We start from the raw sequence: 23,705 nt of genomic DNA, 5'->3' as shown, positions 1-23,705 counted from the left end.
TCAGCTTGGCTTCAAAGACAAAGAAGATTTGGGCCACCGTGCTGATTTAAACTGCATCAGAGAGCATATTACACCGGACCATTTAAGAATCTATCAGGACTCGGTTAAAGGGAGAGGTGCTTTATCAGGCATTCCCTTTCCCAACATCCTGTTTACTTGAACTTTACTTTTGGGCACTTTTTCAGACTTTCTAACATTAGTGGACCAACACTGTTCTCCATACTGGCGTCCATGTTCCTCTTGAATCTAGTCAGCTTGGGAGCTTACAATCGAGTCATAGAGCCAGTCTGTTGTGTTTGTAAGACTCAGGAAGTTAGCTCCACGTAGTGCCTGGTCCTTGTTAAAATTAAATGTGGATATAAGCATTTTGAAGCCAATCGTAAGCGGGGGCCATATTGGAAATGCTGAACTCAACCTAACTTCGTCCGAGCTAGTGTGAGGTAAAGAGGCGGGCCTTTAGCCTTTTCGCTAACAGCTACAGGGTGCGTGCCTGTCAATCAAGCTAGCTATGTCCTTATTTGGGCAAAACTCTTAAGTTGAATATCCTTAAAAATATTGAGTTATAAATAAATTCGCCACCCGTACAGTGTGTGCTGATAGATAAATTAGCTACTCAGACTTAAACCGTTTTTTCTACCAGGCTGTAAACATGTTTATTTCTGCTGTAAAGATCGTCTTCTTTGAATGGGTGTGTATGTGTTTTCCTGTGTTTCTGCAGCCAGCCTCTAGTGGACACTCAAGGAACTGCAGTTTTTAGCACTTCCGCATAGGCTTCATTTTTTAGGACCAGAATTAAGCAACAATACAGCTCCCTTAAAGTGGAGCCGAAACATTTGGAGCTCCCTCTACTGGCTGGCTGCAGTATAAGCCGTAAAGCCCGCCTCCTCCATGTTAACAGATGGGACATGGGTCAAACTATGAAATTAAAAAACACACCACATGATTGTCTCACAAACATGGTTTCTGTCTCTATTGTTAGTTATCATCATGCTAATATATATCCAAGTGTGATATAATTAATGATTTAATGGTTTTGATTCAATCCAACACAAGAATCTGTTGTTTGACGATTTATCGGTAAGTTGAATGTGTGTTTTTGTTTGCAGAAAAGGCAGCAAGTCCATATTATGGCTCCATCAGCTGATCTCGACCTCTTTAAACATCACCAGCAAGATGTCATTACCCATTGTCGGGGGTAGTTATGGCTTCACTTTGGTACACAGGTAAGTGGTTAAGACGTGTCATCCACAACACTTTGATTTGGAGGCACGAACCTGCAGGAAACCACTCACACAGAAGCAGAAAAATCAGACTCAGGATTGAAAAAATAAAACACAAACTGCTGACTCACGCTTCAACCGACCACCTGACTGCCGCCTGCACTTCACACTCCAATTGGCATCGCTCTCCTCACTTTTATCCCCTCTGAAGCATTTTTCCAAAACGAAGGAAAGGGGAAAGGGGGCACTGATTGGTATTTAGCGGATATACCCCCCCTCCACCTTTCGGCCTAAACCTCTATCACAAAATCAAGCCCCCGTTTTTCAATCTCTGCTCGATGAAGAAGAGATAGCAGTTAAGGTGACCTCCTTCTGAATGAGGCAGGCCAGGCGGTATAATTGGATACACTCTGACGTTGGATCGAGTTTATCCCAGGTAAGAAATGAAAAAAAGGCCTGGCTGACCCTCTACCTGGAGTTATAGCTCTGAGATGGATGTTTTTGAATGAGACGAATCAGTTTACGGAGGCTCAGCTGGGGTTCAATCAGTTTAAAGTGCAGCTGGTTAGCTCACAGCAAGAGAGGGAACCAGGTGTCTAATTCCTCCTCAGCTACCTTTGACTTCTGAGGTGGATGTAGGTAAACATAGCTGTTCAGTCCCCTGTGTCTTTAGCCAAAACAACAACAAGGCTCTAAGGAGGTAGACCTTTAGGAAACAGCTAATGTTGCCACTCAGCCACCGTTAAGCTAATAGCCCTGTTAGCTAGTGAAGGGTAAAAGCTCATGTTACTGGTTGTTACACAAGGTACCAATTTCTAGCTAACTTGATAATAGCTAGGACTTAACTGCCTAGCTAAAAATAGTATACAAAGGGATTTACAACCTAGCTAATGAAAGGTTAGCTATTCATTTTCTGCCTAAACTGGAGAGCTAGCTTACTAACGTAGCTAGGCACTAACTGCTGAGCCAAGATTTTGAAGCCTAGCAAACGTAATATTAGTGATAAGTTGATTTCTTTGCCAACAAAATATTACCCTGATTTTTACTGCCAAGCTAGCAAGATTAAAGCCAGGAGTTTGTTCCCAGCTAATGTCATATTAGCCAGGAACTAACTGCTTTGCGACTTAACTGCCTAGCTGATGAAATATGAGCTAGGATTTGAAGCCTAGCTAACATAATATTTGTAAGGCTTTAAGTTGCTTGCTAAAAAAATATCTGCTTCATTTTTACTGTCAAGGTAGCAAAAAATAATAGCCAGGGATTTGCTCCCAAGCTAACGTCATATTAGCCAGGAACTGACTGCTTTGCTGATATTGTATTTAACGACTCAACTACCTCACTGATGAAATATGAGCTAGGATTTTGAAGACTAGCTAACATAATGAGTTTACCGTCAAGCTAATAATACTAACAAGTGAAGTACTACCAAGATAAATAAATATTTGCCAGGAATTCACCACTTCTCTTTCATAATAATGGCAAATAACTAACTGCCTAGCTTACGAAATGCACCAGTATACTTTAGCTAAGTTTTTAAAGCCTAGCTAAGGAGGGTTTGGTTAAAATGACTTCCTGTATGACGAAAACTGTCATGGAAACTACTGGTAATCTCATAAAAACATTAACCAGGACTTTACTACCTAGCTGAAAAAAATAAAGGCTTTCAGGTCAGCAACTAAGGGGAACTTGTTTACTGCTTAGCTAACGAAATACAAAATAAGAATCAACGGCCTATCAATGGAAATATTAGCTAGGAACGAACAGCCTTGCTAACATAAAAATAGCTAAAGGTTTACTTTCTTGCTAACATAATGTAAGATAGGAACTTACTGCTAGCTTACGGAATTTTGGCTAGGAATTTACTACCTAAATGTTGTAATTATAGCTAGGAAGTAAAACAACATATGAAAGCCTATAAACTGCTGTGAGATAACAGTATTTAATCAGTACATTAAATAGGCTAGTAAGTGTTAACTAGCTAATATTAAAGTTGACTTTCTGGATTTAGGAGCCAGCCTCAAGTGGACACTCTAGGAACTGCAGGTTTTTGCACTTGCTCTCATGACTAATTTTTATACCATCTCAAGCCCTCCCACTATAATGGCGATTCAGCATGACTATATTCCATTGCTTGTACCTGTGACATGCCCAATGACAGCAAATTGAATCTAATCTAATCTAATCTAAGATGGAAAATGGCCGCTGCTTTTAATATGTTGATGGGCTTTTATTTTGAAGGCAGTTGTGTGAAAGTGCGACCTAGAAAGTGTTGTCCCTGTTTACAAATCAGTAAACAGAGTTCACAGCAGCATTTATCCTTTCCACACCATGAACCCTGTGAATAACAGTTAGTACACTAATCCAATATGCTTGTTCATTAGTCAGGCCTCAGTGACTGAGTGGCTCTGCATGATTAGCTCATCCCGCAGATAGACAGAATTAAATGCATGAAGTTTGCGGTGAAGCTGCGTCTCCTCTCCTCACGTCTGATAACATGACAGTGAACACGCTGCAGCAGCTCAGATCGTAAAACAAAGAGGGTCGGTGATTCACACAAGGTCAGCGTCTGCCCTCAGGTCCCGCTGACTGTAAATCACGCTCCACATGAGCATCAGCCAAATGCTTAAAATGTAAATGTCCTCATCATGGAGGCTGAACCTGGTGCCAGGCCTGCGGGGTCCGATCAGTCGGCAGGCTGAGGCAGTGTAGAGCGGAGCTGGCAGGGAGCAGATGGGGGGCCGGGCAGATCCTCTGATGAGCCACTGAGATTCACTGATTGCACTCGTTTAACGGATAAGCTTAATTTCAGTCTGCTGGATTCGAGAATCAGGACGGTTCATGGATGTTGCCCTACTTTACCTCCGTGTCCTTTCTACATCTCTTGTTCTTGTTGTTTCCATTCATTTTCTGTCTGATAGAACTTCATTTTGGATCAGTCTTTCTGAACACTACCACATCTGGATTACCAAATGCTTTAAAGGGGACTACATGTTACATACTTTGTCCACAGGGGGCGCCAAAGTCCACTAAAACTTAAAGATCCTCGCCGTCACTTTTAAACTGAATATTTCATGTGAGATATATTATCTTTTCAAATATGTGGAACATCTAAACTGTCCAATTAACCTGTTTTAAATGGATCCAATCTGATGAAGTTACATTTAAACAATTTAGCCGAGAACTCGACATCCAGGTTTTAGATAGTCCCAAACTTAACCCAACAAAGTGAGGACATTATTTTAGCAACTTAAATTCCAGTCATTCTGATGCCTCTTGTTTTCATCAACATAAAGGAATTATGTCCCTTTAATAGCAGTTCTACAACTGGAAATTGTGCCTATAAAAAAAACATGTCTGATTAGTTTCTTGTCTACGATCTGAGTGTTTTATTCTGAAAATTAACCGGATGTTTTTATTTTGTTTTGGTGCCTGACTTCCTGTCCCACTGCATCTGCTCTGTTGAGATTGATGCGTCGTGCTCCGGCACCTGGCAAACATAGAAGTCTTGTGTATCTGATCTGGAGGGCTTCGACCTGCTGGATCAGAGACAGAGCTGGAACGCAACGGAGTGGATCCAGTGGAAGTTAACACATTGAGTAGAATAGAAACCTATCAGATCCAATGCCGTGACCAATCGGAGACAGACTGGAGACGGATCTGGTGGAATTTGGCCGTCAGAGACGCTTGGATGAGAGAATATAGAAGTCAAGAATATAGGCCCCCAAAACCCCCTGCCTTTCCATGAGCCAAAGCAAGAGTTGGAGAGAGCACACGTCGTTTCTCTTTCATGTGCACACATGAAAAGCCAAGACAGGCAGAGCATCAGCAAAGTCCCTCTGGATACAGAACAGAGCGAGCATCAGTGAGAATACATATGACACTGGTAAAATCAGACACAGCAGAAAGGAGGAGCTGAGGTGGAACTGGTGCAGGGAAGCAGAAAGAGAAGCAGCAACTATGGGCTGGTGTTATGATCAGCTGATGTTCTGTGGGCGGAGCTTATGCCTGAACTAACACTATGCTCAGTTAGTGGACACAGGCCTTAACTGGCATTATGCCTGCTGCCACTTTCTTCTTGGAGTCAGAGCTGACTATATTTGGATGAGAAGGAGGTATACTAATCTTCTATTCAAATGTTAATGGGTGCATAATTTACAAAATGAGCATCACACTGTATTGAAGAGGATTGGCAATAAGAAGTGCAGCCATCTTTGCAGATGTGACGGTCAGGTTTAGATTTCTTATAGGCTTATACAACATAACTATGGCATTAAAACTGTAACTAAACCTCTGCTGTAGTTCTTCAAGGTGACGGATGAATCCAGTGATATGAAGTCAACTTTTTTATTCGCAGCACTGATTCACTGATTTGCAAGAAACTCTTTTTTGAACCCTCAATTTCTTCCATTTCCATCTCCAGCCAGGATATATCACTGACATCCCTCTGCAGAGATAATAACAAGCTTCTCCCACACACTCTTTTGTCTTTCCTTCTCTGACTTTTCGACTCATCTGAGTGGAAACGGAAAACGTCGCACAGCTTCTGTTCCAAGATCAACCTTCAACAAACTTCTGCGGCGAGAACAAATGACAAATTGCTCAACTTTTTTTTTTCACGTCGTTGCTCTGGGAACGAGGCTTCGCATGCCCACTTTCCACTCCACGTACATTACGCTTCCACTTGACATAAGTTTTCACATTACAATAGACATGACGGGGAATGGGGGAGGAGGACGGGGAGGAGGAGAAGAAGGGTGAGAGGGTTGCATGGGAGAGAAATCATGTGAAAGCTTTTCTCAGAGATCCTCAGGAGAACACATGAATTTATTTTGAGGATGCTGCTTGTCTCTGCACATCACCCAGACAGCTGAGCAGCGAGCACAATAGGCAATTAGAAGCTCCCATGGAAGCACAGGAAACACAGTGTATATAATGGGGGAGAGAGGGGGAGGAGAAGGGGTGAGACGGGGAGTAAAACTCAAAATCACCTTTGTTTATTTGAGGAAAACACTGCACGCTTGAGGAATTTGTCTTTGTGCTGCGTGTGCTTATGAACACAATCACACAAAAGTCACACTCTCTGAGATGATGCTCTGCAGAGGAAGACGACACCCCCTCCTCTTCCTCCCACTCTGGATCGCTCTCTTTTCAGCCTGGAGTGGTACCAGGTGCTGGATGTTTTGTCGACAGGAGCTGTGAAAATTTCCACAGAAGTGTGCCAGCTCTCATGTCCCACATGGAGTCTTTGCTCCGTTCAACAACTGACCTAATTTTTCCAGGAACTGAAGCACGGTGTGTGTTTTCAGTGTTCATTCATAATCAGAGCAGAGGAGGAGGAAGAGGAGGAGGAGGAGGGGGGGAAAGAGTCAACAAAGAAGACGGTGACGTGTGTTAATACAACAACACGGTGGATTTGATGCAGAAGAAACTAAAGGTGCATTTCGACCAGAAGATACAGGGACTTTTAGCCCCAAGAACTACTCTTTCAGGAACTAAATGGTTCATGTGGCCCCATTGTTAAGTCCCGGGAAGATGATGCAAATCAGGCCAGTGAAGTATGGAGGGAAAAAAAGGAATTGCCCTACAAGCCAGACAGGTAGAGGGCAGTAAGACAAAGATGACGCCATAGAAGGCCGGCATCATTGTGAGCGAGACAACAGTTCCACCAGATCTGTGTCCGGTCCGTCTCAAATCCGTCACAGCACTGGATCTGATAGGTTTCTATTCTAGTCGATGTGTTAACTTCCACTGGATCCGCTCCGTTGCGATCCAGCAGGTCAGAGCCCTTCAGATCAGATATGCAAGACTTCCATTTTTGCAGGATGCCAGCAACGGAGCGGGACAGGAAGTCAGGTTTCACCAAAACAAAAAGAAAACACCTGGTTCATTTTCAGAATAAAACACTCTGTGTTATCACCAGATCGTATTTCACTTAACTACAACAACAAACCAAAGTCATGATGAGCGGAGCCAGGCCTGGAGTCAACAGATCAGAGGTTTTTCAGAGGACCAGAAAGACAACATCCAACGAATCCTTGATTCAGGAATTACCGCGGGATAACCTCGGTCACATGACTCCAGCTGTCCGGCGGTCCTGCTCTGTGCTGCGTTGTGGTGGAAGTCTTGGGTTAGCCTGTTAGCATGGAGGAGACTCAGCTCGGGCTGTTTCACATCGTGCTTTATTGCAGAAAGATTTACAGACTCAACACTTGGAAGGAGACAAGCCTGAGTAGCAAAGCTGTTTCAACGCTGCTTTAAAATCACTAATAGATTGCTTTTAAGTCGAGCGTATTTATTCAAATGACATTTGAATAAAAAGTAAACTAGGATGCATTCCTGAGGACTCCCTCTGTGCTTCAACAGCTGTTGTAAACTCCACAAACACTGACACGTTCAGCTGAAGGTCTCCAGTTTACAGGGTCACTCTCCAGACTGTAACACCGGGAGCTGACAGAGACGCATTCACACTATCAGGCTCAGAGAAGATTAATGTTCAGGAATTATTAAACCAAGTGAATCACAGGTGTGTGTGATGTTATTGAGGATGGAGGGTGAAGCAAAACCATTGAGGGTACTCTACCAATCAGACACGTTCAGCACTGCAGGCCCCGCCCCCTAAAGTTCCTGGACATTTGAAAAGCAGGGGCTTTTCAAGGGGAGATAACCCTCCAAGGAACTAAAGTTAGACCCTGGTTCCTGCAGTCGAAAAAGCACATAGTTCTGGGGTAAAGTACCTTCAGTTGAAAAACACCTTAACACTGAGTCCTCACAGCATTGGAGCATCAGATACACGTACCTTTGTTTTCTAAAAGCAGGAGTGTTTTTGTCTGATGAAGAGAGAGAGCAGTCGAGGTTTCAGAATTGATTGATTCAGAATCAGCACACGTATAATCAGACTTATTTTATGCACAACCCTCTGATGCTGCTATTTCTGTTTTCAACAGTTTTCTTAATGAACAAAATTACAAAACAGTCACACACTGAGCTGTTCAACTTTTGAGAGGAAGAAGAAGCCTCACCTCTACAACTTCACAATGCAATTTTCACAACAGGTATCTGACTCAGTTCACTCAAAGCAGGACGGAGGACACATCAGCATAATGACTACGTCCACAGGGTCATATGCAGGAAGATTGAGGAGCAAGGTCGGAGAACTGTATCTGGGTCTACGTTAAACAATGTCCTTGTCATTGTTATGTAAAAACCAGGAGAGTAATGCAAGGTTGTTCCATCTTGCAGCAACAACTTCATCATTATTCTTTCATTTCACCGTTTTGTTTCTTTACGTTCGTAACTCTTAAAGGTGCAGAGCGCTCTGTGCTCTCATTGGTCAACGCCAATGATACGACTGTAGAAGGCAGAGAGCACAATCAAACATGCTAGACTTTCTTGACATTGGTCCTAAAACTTCACGTCTACGAGGTTAGGCTATAATCTGGCTTTTATCATCTGATGTCATGTGACTAGCTTTCCACTAGTAACATAAACTAGTCAGAAATCAAGATGTATTCTCCTTACAAAACAAAGACAACTGGTCTTTTACTTATTTATTTATTTATTTTTAAAGTTATATTTTTGGGCTTTTTCGCCTTTATTGGATAGGACAGCTGAAGAGAGACAGGAAATGTGGGGAGTAGAGAGAGGGGGATGACATGCAGGAAATAGTCGACAGGCCAGGAGTCGAACCGGCGACCTCTGCGACGAGGACTATAGCCTCCATACGTGGGACACTTAAAGCGCTAGGCCACCAGTACTCCGGTCTTCTAAAATCATATAGAGTATGGCCGATGTGTGTTAGAGTGTATCCAGAATTTAGTCCTTACAAGCTTAAGTCTTATTTTGCTTCGCCTATGAAAATAAGTCAATTTTAAACATTACAAGCGTCACTACTTCATACTCCTACAGGTCAGTTATGTTGCTATAGATGTTTAACGATGTATCCACTAGGGGGCGCCACTCCGAGTCAATAGATAGGCCTTCAGTTCCTGTCCGATCTCGGCCGAACTGTTCTGTTTTAGCTAAGCGAAAGAGAAGAGGAGGATTGAAGCCAACTGCAGTTCCTCAAGTGTCCACTAGAGGCTGGCTCCAGAAGTACCAGAAACCACATACACACGCATTGAAAAAAGCTGATCTTTACAGCAGAAATAAACCAACTAAAATGAGTTTAGTCTGAATAGCTAATTTCTCTATCGGCACACTCTGCACGGAGGTTACAAGATATTAAACTTGTGAGTTTTGCCTAGATAAGGACATGGCTTACTTGATTGACAGGCGGGAACCCTGTAGCTGTTAGCGAGGAGGCTCAAAGCCCGCCTCTTTACGTCACACTAGCTTGACAGCAGTTAGGTTGAGTTCAGCATTTCCAATATGGTCGACGATAGGCTTCAAAATGTCGCTCCAGAAACAGATGGGTGACATCACGGATACTACATCCATTTTTAATACAGTCTATGGTTGTAGCTGTCCATTCTTGTGCCTGAGCAAGGCAACATCATATGTTTGCAGTCCTTACCAATGCATACAATCCACCATTTCCAAGTCTTCTTTGTTGTATTTTGCAGCTCAACACTGCCCCCCGTAGTTTCAGATGGTACTGCAACATTTAGTCCATCCGTAAGCTTTGAGAAAACGTGCAGAAATGCAAACAAAATAAACATAGAGGACAGATAAAAAGCTCCATTCACATCCGTATGCATATGGAGAGCAATAAGGAAAGCCTCCCAAAAACAAAAAGCCTGACAGTTAAGCTTTAAACTGCAAAACAACCCAAATATTGAAGCACAGCCATGTCACACGCTAAGATAAAAGCTCCTGTAACTGTTTTCCTGTTGACAGAGGTGGCGTTGGAGGATTATTGATCAAGAGAAACGAGGAGTGAAGGTTGCATCTTGCCCGGCTGTGTGTTTACTTAGCCTACAGTGAGGAGAGCGTGTCCTCCGAATGCCAATTAAGCCGGTGATGGTCAGATCATTGTCACGCCGCTCTGATGACTGGCAGGTCTGACAGACCGGCTGAACCCTGCATGTCGTCGCTTTAATTAATCGCCCACAGGCCTCGGATTCACGTGGGCAGACGGAGGGAGTGTGGATGTTGACGGAGAGCACGTCTTCTTCGGATCATTTTATTTGTAGAGAAAGTGAGCCTTGATTAGAGTTGTTCACTTTTCTTCTGCTTTGTTCTACTCAGAGTAAAAGGAACAAACATGCAGGATTCATCCCAAGCCAGACTTGAAGGTAAGCGTCGCTCTCCCTGGGAACGATTCGTACACACGCACATCAGAGCAGATGATGCCTTTTTGTGTGATATTCAGGTTTGATCTTAAAAGCTGAACTTCTTTTTGCATGAAGAACAAAATAATCAGCTTTTATCTGAATGTTGGATAAAGCTCAGTATTACTCCCCCTGCAAAGTTTTGAAGATTCGAACACGAATAATCTCAGAGGCACAATTTGTTCATGTTCTTGTGAAACATGACATGCAGAGTTATCTAGGGGTATCAAAAAGTAACTATGAAGTGTCCTAAAAACACACACTGGAGTGTTTCCCATCTTTTTGCAGAACAAATTTGAGTTTTTGTTGCAAGTTTGATTCGGAGGAGCTACGTACACGAAAGTAATGGAAGAAATTCTGGGATATCCAGGAAGATTTGTTCCTGCTGCAAGCTCTTTCTCTTCTCTTTCTTTGTTTAGAGTGCTTCATCTTAGAGGCATCAACATTTAAGTGTGAGGTGAAACAAATGCAATATTCACTCTTACGTTAGCTAAAGGTTAGCACTGTTCTTAAAGGAACAGCGCTGTGAAACGGCCACCAGATTGTTGCCCCAACATTCTGAGCTTAGATTCAACTTTAAGAAATACATGCTGCAAAAAGCCCCATCCTGCCTGGGATAAGAGTCGGCCCCTCCAAGTCTGAGGCCATGGTTCTCAAGTCTTTGCCCCAAGAGAGGGAATTTAAGTATCTCGAGGTGTTGTTGGCGAGTGGATGTAAAATGGAGCGTGTCTAACCAGCATGGTGGCGCGACCAACGTTTGCGGCGGCCTCTCCTAGTGATTAAACACTTCACTGACAGATGCACTTTCTACCCTTTGGTCTATCTAGCTGCTAATACTGTGTTTTATGTGTTTTTTTTAACATGTCTTGAAATGTTCTAGCTTGTTTTTCCAGTGTTTAAACCTGTCTTTAGAGTCTTTTTATTTTGCACTGTGAAATAAAGCTGGTTGAGAAACAGTATTTTGTTTCACTGAGTATGAAAATACGACGGAAATGACAATAAAGTGAATCTTGATCTTGAGATCGACAGGCGGATTGGTGCTTCGTCAGCAGTTATGCGGGCATGGTACCGGACCGTTGTGGTGAAGAGGGAGCTGAGCTGGAAGGCAGAGCTTTCAATTCAACCAGTCGGTTTACGTTTCAACCCTCACCTATGGTCATGAGCTGTGGGTCATGACTGAAAGAATGAAATTGCGGTTACTAGCGGCTGAAATGAGTTCCCTCCTAAGGGTGTCTGGGCTCTGCCTTAGAGAGAGGGTCAGGAGGACGGACATCTGGAGGGAGCTTGGAGTAGAGCCGATGCTCCTTCGTGTCGAAAGGAGCCAGCTGAGGTGGTTCGTGCATTTGGACGCCTCCCTTTAGAGGTGTTCTAGGCACCTCCAACTGGTAAACCATAGACTGTATAAATAATGGACATAGTATCCTTGATGTCACCCATCTGTTCCTGAGCGCTGCTTTGAAGCCAATCGTCGGCGGGAGCCATATTGCAAATGCTGAACTCATCCAAAAGAGTGTGACCCAAAGAGGCTATAGCCTCCTAGCCAACAGCTATGTGTGCCCGCCTGTCAATCAAGTCAGTCATGTCCTTATTTGGGCGTAATCTTAATATCTTCTGAACCATCACGTCAGAAAAAAATTTAACCAGGATGTAAACATGTTTATTTCTGCTGTAAAGATCGTCTTCTTTGAATGGGTGTGTATGTGGTTTCCTGTGTTTCTGCAGCCAGCCTCTAGTGGATTCTCGATGAACTGCAGTTTATAACACTTTTCGCATGGCCTTCTTATTTTGAGACTGGAGGTTGCTGCTTGGGGTAGACCCAGAACCTGTTCAAGGGTTTATATATCCCACCTGGTCTGGTATCACCTCTGGTATCGCCAGGAGGAGCTGGACAGTGTTACCAGGAGAGGGATGTCTGGGTCGATCTGCTTGGGCTGCCACCCCCAAGATCCGACCCTGGACAAGCAGAAGTAAATGGATGGATGGATGGAAAGAAATTTTTTACCACCAAGGTGCAAACATGCAGTGAAGGGATCTAACTTCCCTTGATTTCTCTTGATAGCTAACATTTATCCGTTGGCGCATGGTTAGCATTAATCTCAGTGGGAAAAGAAACACACCACTGTATTCGTCGTGCATCCTCGGGGCCACAGCCAGAATTCAGCGCCAAAAGTCAACATTAGCATTCCAGAAGCTAATCTATCTTAATCATCTCAATCTCGTACAAGATTCCCCCGAAGTCCCCTGGAGGAGCCTGGAGCAGTATCAGACATTTATGGGCTCCAGGGGTGAGTTGCCATTTCAGCGCCTTGATGCATCAGGAATTTAAATTCATTATCCTCCATAATTAAAGCAAATATATCAAAGAGCGCTAACACTGCAGCGATACTGTCAGCGGGCTCCGGAGGGACCTGAAGCTCGGGCCTGCAGCCCAGGTGGCTTCTAATATATTCAAGCACACGCTGAAACACACACACTTGCACACACATAGATAAATATAGCATCTTGTTAAACGCATCCTCAGGGTTCCCATTAATAATTTAACCCAAAACTGCGAGACACTGCAGCCGTATTCCTGCAAAATTTAATTGCCACTGCTTTTAATTATACTCTGGTCACCACATTTAATTACGGCGTTCACTCTGTCGGCGATGAATTCATTTTTAGAGGAAATCGGAGCTTCTTCTTCGTTGGCAGGAGATCGTTATAACCCTCCCAGGGGAGCCGTGGGGAGCCGTGTGGAGCCGCGTGGATGTGTCTGCTGAGCTCGGGAGAGAACTGATTCAGACTTTGTCATAATTTCTGCTATTTTTTAAATCTCCTTTGAGGATTTGGAGAGACAGCAATAGTCTGCTCTGGTTTTGGTCTATTATATTAAATTGCATCCTTGAACGTTACGTCTCAAAGCGAGGACTTTATGCACCCCGGGACTAAAAAAGAGAGCTTGTATTTGGTTGAGCGATAATCAGCTCAAATAAGGCGAATCTGTCCTAAGTTGACTTATCACTGAGGAAACACTTTCTCATTCTTCAGAGGGGCTGTCTGTGCAGCGACACACTGCAAAAAATATCAGGTCACTTGAGCTAAATTTAGACTTCTAGATCTACATTTTTGCACCCAAGGTGGAGCGACCTGGTACTTTCTCTGACAGTGATGCTTCATGTAAAAACTACCTCTGTATTGTGATTACAAGAGGATGGGAGAGGAATTTCAGAAACACAGCTAACTTTGAAAATATGAGAATAAATCTTCTTTCATGACAGAATATTAAAGAAATAATCATGTAGTTTCTTAATTTCTATCTTCCTCTCAACTGATGTGTTGCACCCATAGACTGTATATATAATGGACAATCGTCGGTGGGAGCCATATTGGAAATGCTGAGCTCAACCAGCCAAAGTGGGAGGTAAAGAGGCGGGGCTTGAGCCTCCTAACCAACAGCTATGTGTTCCCGCCTGTTAGTCAAATCAGTCTTAAAGGTGACATATCATGCAAAATCGACTTTTTAATGGTTCTCTACCTGAAATATGTGTCCCTGTCTACAAACCCCCCGAGAATGAAAAGAATCCATTCTGCCCCTGTTCTGATTTCTCCACCTTTCTGTAAATGTGTGCTGAAACGGCAGTGTTTTTCATACGTCACAACGCCATCCGGTCTGTAACAGGAAGTCAGAGCTCGGAGCTTGTTCAGCCCATAGACTGTATAAAATACAACTCAACCCCTCCTCTGTTTTTCATTCCCTGCACACATGTGTGCTAACAAGGAGCTTAGGAGGGAGGCATGCTAGTTGTAGGCTGTCTTAATAAACACAAAGGTCGGTTTTACTCCCCACGTCTGCAGATTTGAAGATCTAGTGGATGATTTTTATTTATCATGGATAAGTTAGCTAGTTAGCATAGCCACATAGCTACATGTTGGTAGCTGTGTACCAAGACACACGTCGACATGCTGACAAATAAAACAACAAGAAACACTAAATCTGTGACCAATCCTTCAGAAAGGTCCTGCTGCAGGCGCCTCTCCGTCAGGATCAGATTCTGGATCAGATTCAGAGGGTTGAAGTAACGCGGGTCTGTGAGCAGCCGTGTATATTCAGCCAACATGTAAACATTAGATCAACGTGCTGGAGAGCCGAGGCCACACCCACTTCCCGAGGGGGCGTGGTTAGAGAGAAAACAGACTGTTCTGAGCAGGGCTGAAAAAGAGGGTTTTTCAGGCAGACCAGAATCTGATTTCAAAGTGTTTTTTTGAGCATAAACTTTAAAGACATGTTTTGGGGACCACTTAGACCAATATATGTTGATGAAAAAGAGCAGAATTTGTCACCTTTAATATCTTCTGAACCGTCGTGTTAGACAAAAATTCGCCCGATAGAGAAATCAGCTACTTAGTCCGAAGCCGTTTTTTGAACCAGGCTGTAAACATGTTTATTTCTGCTGTAAAGATCGTCTTCTTTGAATGGGTGTGTATGTGCTTTCTGGTGTTTCTGCAGCCAGCCTCTAGTGGACACTCAATGAATTGCAGTTTATAACACTTCCACATTGGATTCATATTTTTAGACTGGAGGTTGCAGCTTGGTCCCTACCCATACTTTGGGAACCCCTGATGTAAATGCAAATATTCAGTATTAAAAAATCGTATCTGGACATCCCTAGTTTGTTCCCTGGCATGAACAAAAGGTCAGACCATGCCTCTTTGTCCTGACTGTAAAAAACTGTGACAGCCCACAGACTCATCTCACTGTGGACATTTTTTACAGTGCAGCCAGAGCCACCAAACCCAGCGGTGCAAGCAGGACTCCTGTCTGCCTGCTCGGGCTCCTCACAGCCGGCCAGACATCACATCATCCAGCCTCAGCCTGTGGTGCTGCTGACACGGTTTCCTTCTTCTCACGCTGGAGCTTCTTATGTGTGAAGAACATTTCTCTCTGTACAGTGAGAGGGCGTATCCGCTTTCAGAGAGAGAGGGAGGAAGAGAGAGGGAGGAAGAGAGAGAGAGGCTGAGTGGTGGGAGGGATTTTTGGGTGTTTTTCGCTGGTTTGAATCGCAGGAAGAAAACAGCCGCACACCAAACAAGGCGAAGCGCGCGTCAACAATTTCGCAACCACTGCTGCTGTGACCCGATTACATGCGTGCATGATCCTGCAGGAGACACACACACACACACACAGGACTGCTGCTGCTGCTGCACAGGAATAACAAAAGGTAAGCTGCAGATTTCTCCTCCTTTGTGTTAAAATGATGGATCCACTGAAGGGGAGTCTGGTTGCAGGGTTGGAGGTTCTGCTGTGCGTGCAGGAAACGCAACAAAGTTCCTTCTGAGGGGCTTGATTGCTTTTGTTTTGTCACGAAAGGTGAGGTCAGCATCCTCCTCTGTGGAGCTTTTGTTCACACACTTCTGCGTGTGAGGTGTGTAGGTGTGTCAAAGCTTTAATTCTGTAGAATAAAAACACATTATAAGGACATGCTTTGTTGAATTCTGCTACTTGGAAGCTTGATTTCCTTCTGCAGACATATCCTGCTTTATCTGATCCTCTGTGCTCCTCTATCAGACATCCTTTGTGTTATCTTAATGCTTCCTCTCCAGACAGTAGGAGGGGGGTTTCTGTTTGCTGCTTTAAAGTCATTGTCACCCTTTTGTTACAGCAAAAAAAAAATCTGCTTTAAATGCCTGGAAAGTCAGATTCTGCATTCCACTGAGTGAAATAAGTGCTTTGTGTGCTTCTCCGCCACTTACAGAGCACTCTCCAGTCTCCTCCTTTCATTATCATGTGTTTTTTTAAAATGCAAACTCTGCTGTCTTTCACCCTAAACCACCTTAAGAGTGTGATTCAAGGCTGTAATGCACTGTTAGGTGGCTTGTTTACTCTCTCTGCGGTGTTCTTTCACATGCAAAGTTGGAAGCAGTCTGTAAAAAAAATGCAGGAAACGGGTCAGAGTGGGAGAATTATCTGCAAGGATAGAGGCGAAAGTTTGGTGTGTTGTGTATGTAGGTCTTCTTTGTTCATGAATCATAATCCCTCTGCTTTTTTTATTTATTCAAAACTCTAAATTGAAGCAACTGGACTTCATGAAACATTCAAGAAGTGTCAACTCTTCTTTAATTCTACAGGATTTCTGTGTTGCAGACTTTATGTCAGTTTGTTGTTCTGCGAGCAGTAAACCTTTACGACTTCCCTCTCTGTAAAAACCCTCTCAGGTTATTTCTGGGTGTTGTTTTTTTGTGCTCACAGCCGTATAGATCGTACCTTATCACCTATTGTGTGATGTGTTTCTGAGTCTCCCTGCAGCCTGAAGCACGGTGCAGACTTTAGATCTATGTGCATGTAGTTCCTGTGACAACGCAGCGTGTTCAGATTTAGATATCAGCCTGTTTGTCTTGTCTTTGACTGCTGCAGCGTGTTGTGTTGTGCTTTGACCCAACAAGGAATTTAAAGATTGTGATCCAGGCCAGATAAACCTGCTCAGGTGGCCTCTGTAGCCACAGGGTCTTTATTACCTTCCAGGTTCTTTGTCCTGCATGCAATCGCAGTGAAGCAATGCACTCTCCTCTGCATCCGTCTGCATTTTAATCAGCTTATCTAACCTTGGACCCTCAAAGTCCAATAAAAACCTGCATAATGAGAATTCAAATGCAACATATCATCACCCGTGTGGACGAGCCTGGCCCGATCAGACGGGGTTAATTGTATGCTCCAGAAATCTGTTCAACAAGAAAGAATTAAAGCCTAATAACCAGATAAACGCTTAATCTGATTGTTTCTCTCAGGGAGGAATAATTGTGTTATTTCCACATGTTTGCCCCACAAGGGGGGAACAGCAGGGGGACATAAAGGAGCCTCCTGCAGGGAAGGAACAGAACTGGACTGTGGTGGTTTCAGCTTTGGCTTAAAGTGAACAAACCCTTTGCTTTGAGACTTAAAGCTCACCCTCCTCTTCTTTAGATTTGTTGTTTTGCCAACATTTGAACCACTTTGCATGCGTCAAATCACTTAATTTAGAGTCTAATGAGTCCATTGAAATGGTAATTCTGATCAGACCTAGAGCCTGGCCCTCTCTGAAGCTGGAACAGATGCTTGAAATGTGAGATATCCCACACATGATGACTATAACGACAGATTTGTCAGTGTAGTTCCTATGCTGCAAGAACGTGAACATCCAACAACACAGACACAGACCGTACTCTATGTTCTATTATTAACAAAGACCCAACATCAAGACCGGATCAGATCCAGTCCCATCTTACAGACAGGACTCAGTCTGATCTCATCTTAATCCACCATGAGCAGAGCACTTTGCAGCATTTAGCAAGTTACAGTGGCAAGGACAAACTTCCTTTAACAGGCAGAAACCTCCAGCAGGACCAGACTCATGTTAGACACACATCTGCTGAGACCGTGTTGGAGAGAGGGATAGAGGGAGATGAAGAGAGAGAGAGAGAGAGAGAGAGAGAGACAGAGAGAGAGAGAGAGAGAGAGAGAGAGAGAGAGAGAGAGAGAGAGAGGAGAGAGAGAGAGAGAGAGAGAGAGAGAGAGAGAGAGAGAGAGAGAGAGAGAGAGAGAGAGAGAGATGATAGTGGTGAGACGGATAGTAGTAGTTGTAGCAGCTGGAGTCTGGCACGTCCACAGCAGCAGAGATCCAGAGGAACCTACGAGACAAGGGAGCTCAGGAAGCGTAACAGGAAGTGATATGGCTGAGACAGGATCCCAGTGTGTCAGTCTAAGCCTATAGCAGCATAACTAAGAGCTGGTCCAAGCCTGATCCAGCTCTAACTATAAGCTTTATCAAAAAGGAAAGTTTGAAGCCTACTCTTAAAAGTAGAGAGGGTGTCTGCCTCCCGGACCCTGACTGGTCGATGATTCCAAAGGAGAGGGACCTGATAACTGAAGGTTCTACCTCCCATACTTCTTTTAGAGACTTAAGGTACGAAGTGCAGGCCTGCAGGCTGGGAGCGTAGCGTTCTAGAGGGGTGATAGGGGACTATGAGCTCTTTGGAGGAACCTACGAGACAAGGGAGCTCAGGGACTCCAGAAAGGTCTATGGTTAGTAACTTTAATGGGACAGGAAGAGCTAAAGTAAGAGACAGGCAGAGAGAGGAGAGAGACTAAGAGCTGGTCCAAGCCTGAGCCAGGGTAGTAGAGAGGGTGTCTGCCTCCCGGACCCTGACTGTTAGAAATCAATCACAAGGATCTAAGAATGGATTCTGGTCAGTTGATTGGGTTTTCTTGTACACAGAGGCGTCAATTTTTAACAGTTGAAGTTGATTATCTTTGTCCTCCAACTCAATCTCTCTAAAACTCCTTCAGTTCGAGGGCACTTCACCAACCATGCCTCTGTAAATCAAGGTAGAGCAGCTGATCCAGATCACACCTGTAACTCTCACAGCCATGGAGGTTCTTTGGCTGCAGGGACGTTCTTCTCTTTACCTTTCTTGATTATTATTCTAATAATTAAACCTCATGTAAATGTTGATTTGTGCATTTCTCCCCCCGTGTTTCTCAAGTGTAGTACCCGAGCAGAGAGCAGTGTCGATGACTCATAAGGAGACTATGTAGGAGCAGGAACAAACAGCACCACATGTTGCAAAAACAACAACAACAACAACAAGGACACTGGAGGACAAGTAGTCCACTTAAACACAAGGGTTCAGTCAGAGCGGAGATGAAGCCAGATCTTCAAACAAAGAACACAGGAGCACTCGAGGAGCCTTGATTTGATGCCTTTTCCCTTCCAGGTTTCTAAACAACCACCGCACGAGTTCACACGATGCGTATTTGTTGGAGAGAGTTGCATTTTGTCGTGCCAGGTTATAATCAGGCGGTGAGAGAGGGGCAATCACACAAATCAGATTGGATTGTGCACATTAAGTGAAACCTGATGGATGAAACTGTGGTAATCATGTGTTTACACACTTTAAAGACTCATAACACACCAAGAGAAGATGGATTGGCACCATAAAGCTTCCCCGTTCTTGGACAAAGACTCACATTTTTCAGTCCAAGCCGGGGCGTCGTAATCACCTGGATGAATAAATAAACTAGATGAAGAAACACTCATTTTTTATTGGTGCTCTCTTTAATTTAAAGCTGCTGAAACACTGCTGCAGTGGAGAAACGTAGAGCGGAGTCGAGATCTGGAAGTTATCGGAGTTATTCAAACGCATCAGTGAGTTTAATTTGCTCCAGTTGTCGGATCAAGAGAAGGAACTTGACTCGTGCAGACTTGTGGGCACTATACGGAGGTATTCATTCATGCCGTGAATGTGTGAAGAAGCTTGTACAACCTAAAGACACATCTGCAACAGATTGAAAGAAGCTTGAAGGTCCTACGCTGATTGAATTGTCTCTTTTTGAAGCTTAGGTTAGCCACAACACTGTCATATCCAGCACAATGAATGAGATATGATGCACAGTATAGACTAAAGTATGTGTATAAAGTAGGACTGAGTACTTTAGTAACTGATTAAACCAACCATTAATCTTATATATCCAGATGTGTTGTTTAATTTAACATTCCTGCAAGTGTAAGGACACCAATAACAGCAAGCGCCTCAAATAGCCAGGGTGTTGTCTTGTATAACTTAAGGGTTTAGTTCTTCACACATTTTTTATATTCTCCTCTCTCTTTATTCTCCAAGTGAAGGAAATGTAACTCAAAAACTGATTAACCCTTAATGACCTAGACCATTTTTGGGGATGCCAGACTCTCCTGAATTTATTTTTAATATGCTGAATGAGACAAATGTGGCATCAATGGAAAGCTGAGAATGTCCGCTGTAACTGAGTTTTTAAAGCTTGTTGATCGGATTAGTGGTTAAAAAGTTATCAAACATTTAAGAACAAGCAGCCGCCGCCGCCGGCTGTCTAGGTCTTTGAGGGTTAAAGCAGCTCTTTTAGCAGAAATCTGACAGAGGGGCTGCAAGCTGAGCCAATGTCAGCAATTTTAGCTAAGTTGAGTTTGCATCACATGTTTTCTATGCAGAGCAGAATAATCTGCAGAGGTCTCCCCATTCCAAAACAAACAGATCCAGCATTGAATGGAAGTGTTTTAACCATTTGGGGAACAGGATGCCGGAAGGGGCTGCAAGCTGAGCTGCCACCAGGAGTCTTTCTTACTTGTATGAGGTCTCTGGTAGTGGAAATGTTTCAAATGTTAAAGGAAGCAGTTGTATGTAAAAAATCTGTGTTTCTGCAGCACTCTTTGGCAAACAGCACGTCAGTAGAGGCTGCGAACTGAGCAGCAGCCGACAGCTTTAGCTCATTTTTTAAGTTACTTTTCCCTCAGTGGTCTTTTTTCTGAAGGTTTCTTCTAGTAGGTACTTTATTTTCTGCAGAGTTTCCTTCCTTTCAAAAACAATCAGACAGTTAAATGTTTAGAATCTGTGTTTCTCTGAAGCTCTTTAGCCGACAGAGAACAAGAAGAGGGGCTGCAAGCTGAGCTGCTGCTTACAACTCAAAGTTTTTAGGTTAACATCAGACTTCCACCAGATCTGTGTCAGGTCCATCTCAGATCCAATGCGGTCCAGCTCTGTGCTCTCTCGTCCCTCAACTCCCACTGGCTGAGTGAGAGTATCACGGAGCAGGACCGCTGTATAGCTGGAGTCATGTGACCGAGGTTTCCCCACTGTAATCAATGAATCAAGGATTCTCCTCCTCCTCCTCCTCTCCTCATCCATGTTGTCTTTCTGGTCCTCTGAAAACCTCTGACCTGTTGACTCCAGGCCTGGCTCCGCTCATCATGACTTTGGTTTGTTGTTGTAGTTAAGTGAAATACGATCTGGTGATAACATAACGTGATAACAAATTCTGATTTTAATATAAGTAGGATTTCTCCCTTTATTCCACAAATCTGAGAAGAAAAGTCAGAATTCAAACTTTAATCAAATAATTTTAGGAAAAATAAATAAATAGTGAAGTCTGACTTTGAACAAAAAAATGAGAAAAAATGTCAAAATTCAGATTTTTAAACTTAAAATTGGAGAAAAAGATTAACTCTGACTTTTTTCTCAGAACTCTGAAAAAAGTTTAATTCTAAGAAAAAAGTTTGAAATCAGAATTTAATCAGAAATTTGTTGAGAAACGTGTCATAACAATTCAGAATTCAGACTTCATTCTAATAAAAGAATAACAATTCTGAACGCCAACTTTTTCTTAGTATTTTCAAAAAGTCAGAATTCAGACTTTAATTTAGAAATCTGAGACGAAGATTGAATTCTGACTTTTAACAAGAAATATCAAGAAACCCAGAAATCAGATTTTTAATCTTAGAATCTGAGAAAAAGAACGACTTCCCCCTGGAGTCATGTGACCGAGGTTTCCCCTTCTGTAATCCCTGAATCAAGGATTCTCCTCCTCCTCCTCTCCTCATCCATGTTGTCTTTCTGGTCCTCTGAAAACCTCTGACTTGTTGACTCCAGGCCTGGCTCCGCTCATCATGACTTTGGTTTGTTGTTGTAGTTAAGTGAAATACGATCTGGTGATAACACAGAGTGTTTTATTCTGAAAATTAACCAGATGTTTTCATTTTGTTTTGGTGAAACCTGACTTCCTGTCCCGCTCCATCTGCTCTGTTGAGATTGATGCGTCGTGCTCCGGCATCAAGCAAAAGTGATCTGATCTGGAGGGCTCCGACTTGCTGGATCAGCAGGAACTCAACAGAGCGGATCCAGTGGAAGTTAACACATTGACTAGAATAGAAATCTGGACCCAGACACAGATCTGGTGGAATTTGGCTGTTAATCATTTTGATTGATCTCAAACAAACATGATGGAGATTGTCTTTAAATCTGCCTTCACATGGACAGAGTCACTTATACCTCAGGGCTGCTTATCTCCAATTCCAGGCTGTTTCCTCAGTCTGATGTGGAGGACGTGGACTGACTGGCACACGGCCCTGACCTCCAGCCCATTCTTTGGGATGAACTGCAAACGGCGACTCTGAGCCAGACCTTATCACCAAACATCAGCGTTTGACCTCTCTAATGCTTCTGTTGCATGCAATCTGGTTAAAAGCTTCAAGCTGGAATCAAAGAGGATGTTTGCAGCACATTAATAAACATTGTCTGGGAGTTCGGTCGTAGACCTTTGTGCAAATATCCCAAACTGCAGTCCTCTCTTTGCATATGAAGTCTACCTCAGCTGTCAGATTAATACCTCATATTGTGAAGCATCTGTACCATCCCTGCCTTGCTTTCATTTCCATGCAGACTTATGAAGAACACCTCATTATGCAGATGTCTAGAATTCAGCTGTTGCAGCCTGTGCGGCTAAATCTCTGGGGTAATATGTCGCCTTATATCACCCACACTTACCAATATTTACTCGGCTTTATCTAACAGCTGCCTCACGCCTTGTGGGAGCAGTCGCAGGGAATGAAGGTAAACACTGCTTTAGAGAGTTTGCAGAGGCACCGAGCTCGAGACACGTTCAAAGCTTTGAATTTGTCCTTAGGAGCGTAACTTGTCCTGGCATCTTAAAGTCTCACTTACTTTGAAGGGGATGTGAGAGATTTGAAAAGTGATGCCAAGAGTGTGGTTGGAGAAAGGTTGCAGCTTTATTCTGTGTCAAATTGAAAAAGGCAGCTTATTTTTTTTCATGTCTCTTGCAGGTTTTTGGATTAAGTTTTAGTTTCTGGGACTGTGAAAACCTTGGCTCTCTTATTTCGGTGATTTTTATAGAGTGAAGGAAGTTCAATGACTTGTTTTTCAGCTCCTCTGATAGAGATATTTTTAAGACATCTGTAACTGCAGAACGGTGAAGCTGATAAATGATTTAGTTTTGATGAATCCAGATGTATTGAAACCTGCTACGAATTCCTTGGTAATTGGTAAAGTGGTAACATCAAAAGCTGGCATGACTTCATATCGGACATTTCCTTTGCTTTGTTACATCCTTGGATGGATACGTCAGAGGACAGTTGCTTAAGTAAATAAATGTTTCTTTGGAACTTCTTGTGTTTCAAATGCATGGGTGAGGCATGGCCATCAAACTTCTGATAACATTCAAACTTATTTCCTTTGTGTACGAAGAATTCGAAGGAAGTAAAGAAACATTGGTTCAGTAGCAGGTTGATCAAAGTTCGTGCATACAGAGCAGAAAGCCCTCCTTAATATAGTCAGACTATCTAACGTGCTTGAGGACAATACATCATTTGGGAAACCTTTTTGTCTCAGGGTCCAAACAGTCGAGTCATCAGGGCTTGATTTGAAGCATACTTCTTAA

General features: G+C 43.3%; 1 protein-coding gene across 1 annotated transcript in view; it reads left to right on the top strand.

The window, feature by feature from the left end:
* The first annotated feature begins 10,106 nt into the window (after positions 1-10,106).
* Positions 10,107-23,705, top strand: part of rnf152 (ring finger protein 152) — an 80,616-nt gene continuing 67,017 nt past the window's right edge. Inside the window, exon 1 of the mRNA XM_034706948.1 lies at positions 10,107-10,453. The gene's annotated coding sequence lies outside the window, so the exon portion shown is untranslated. The remainder of the gene's footprint in view (positions 10,454-23,705) is intronic.

This window comes from Notolabrus celidotus, chromosome 17 (genome assembly GCF_009762535.1).
Source record: "Notolabrus celidotus isolate fNotCel1 chromosome 17, fNotCel1.pri, whole genome shotgun sequence".
NCBI lineage: Eukaryota > Metazoa > Chordata > Actinopteri > Labriformes > Labridae > Notolabrus > Notolabrus celidotus.
This window is presented reverse-complemented; position numbering and strand designations above follow the sequence as displayed.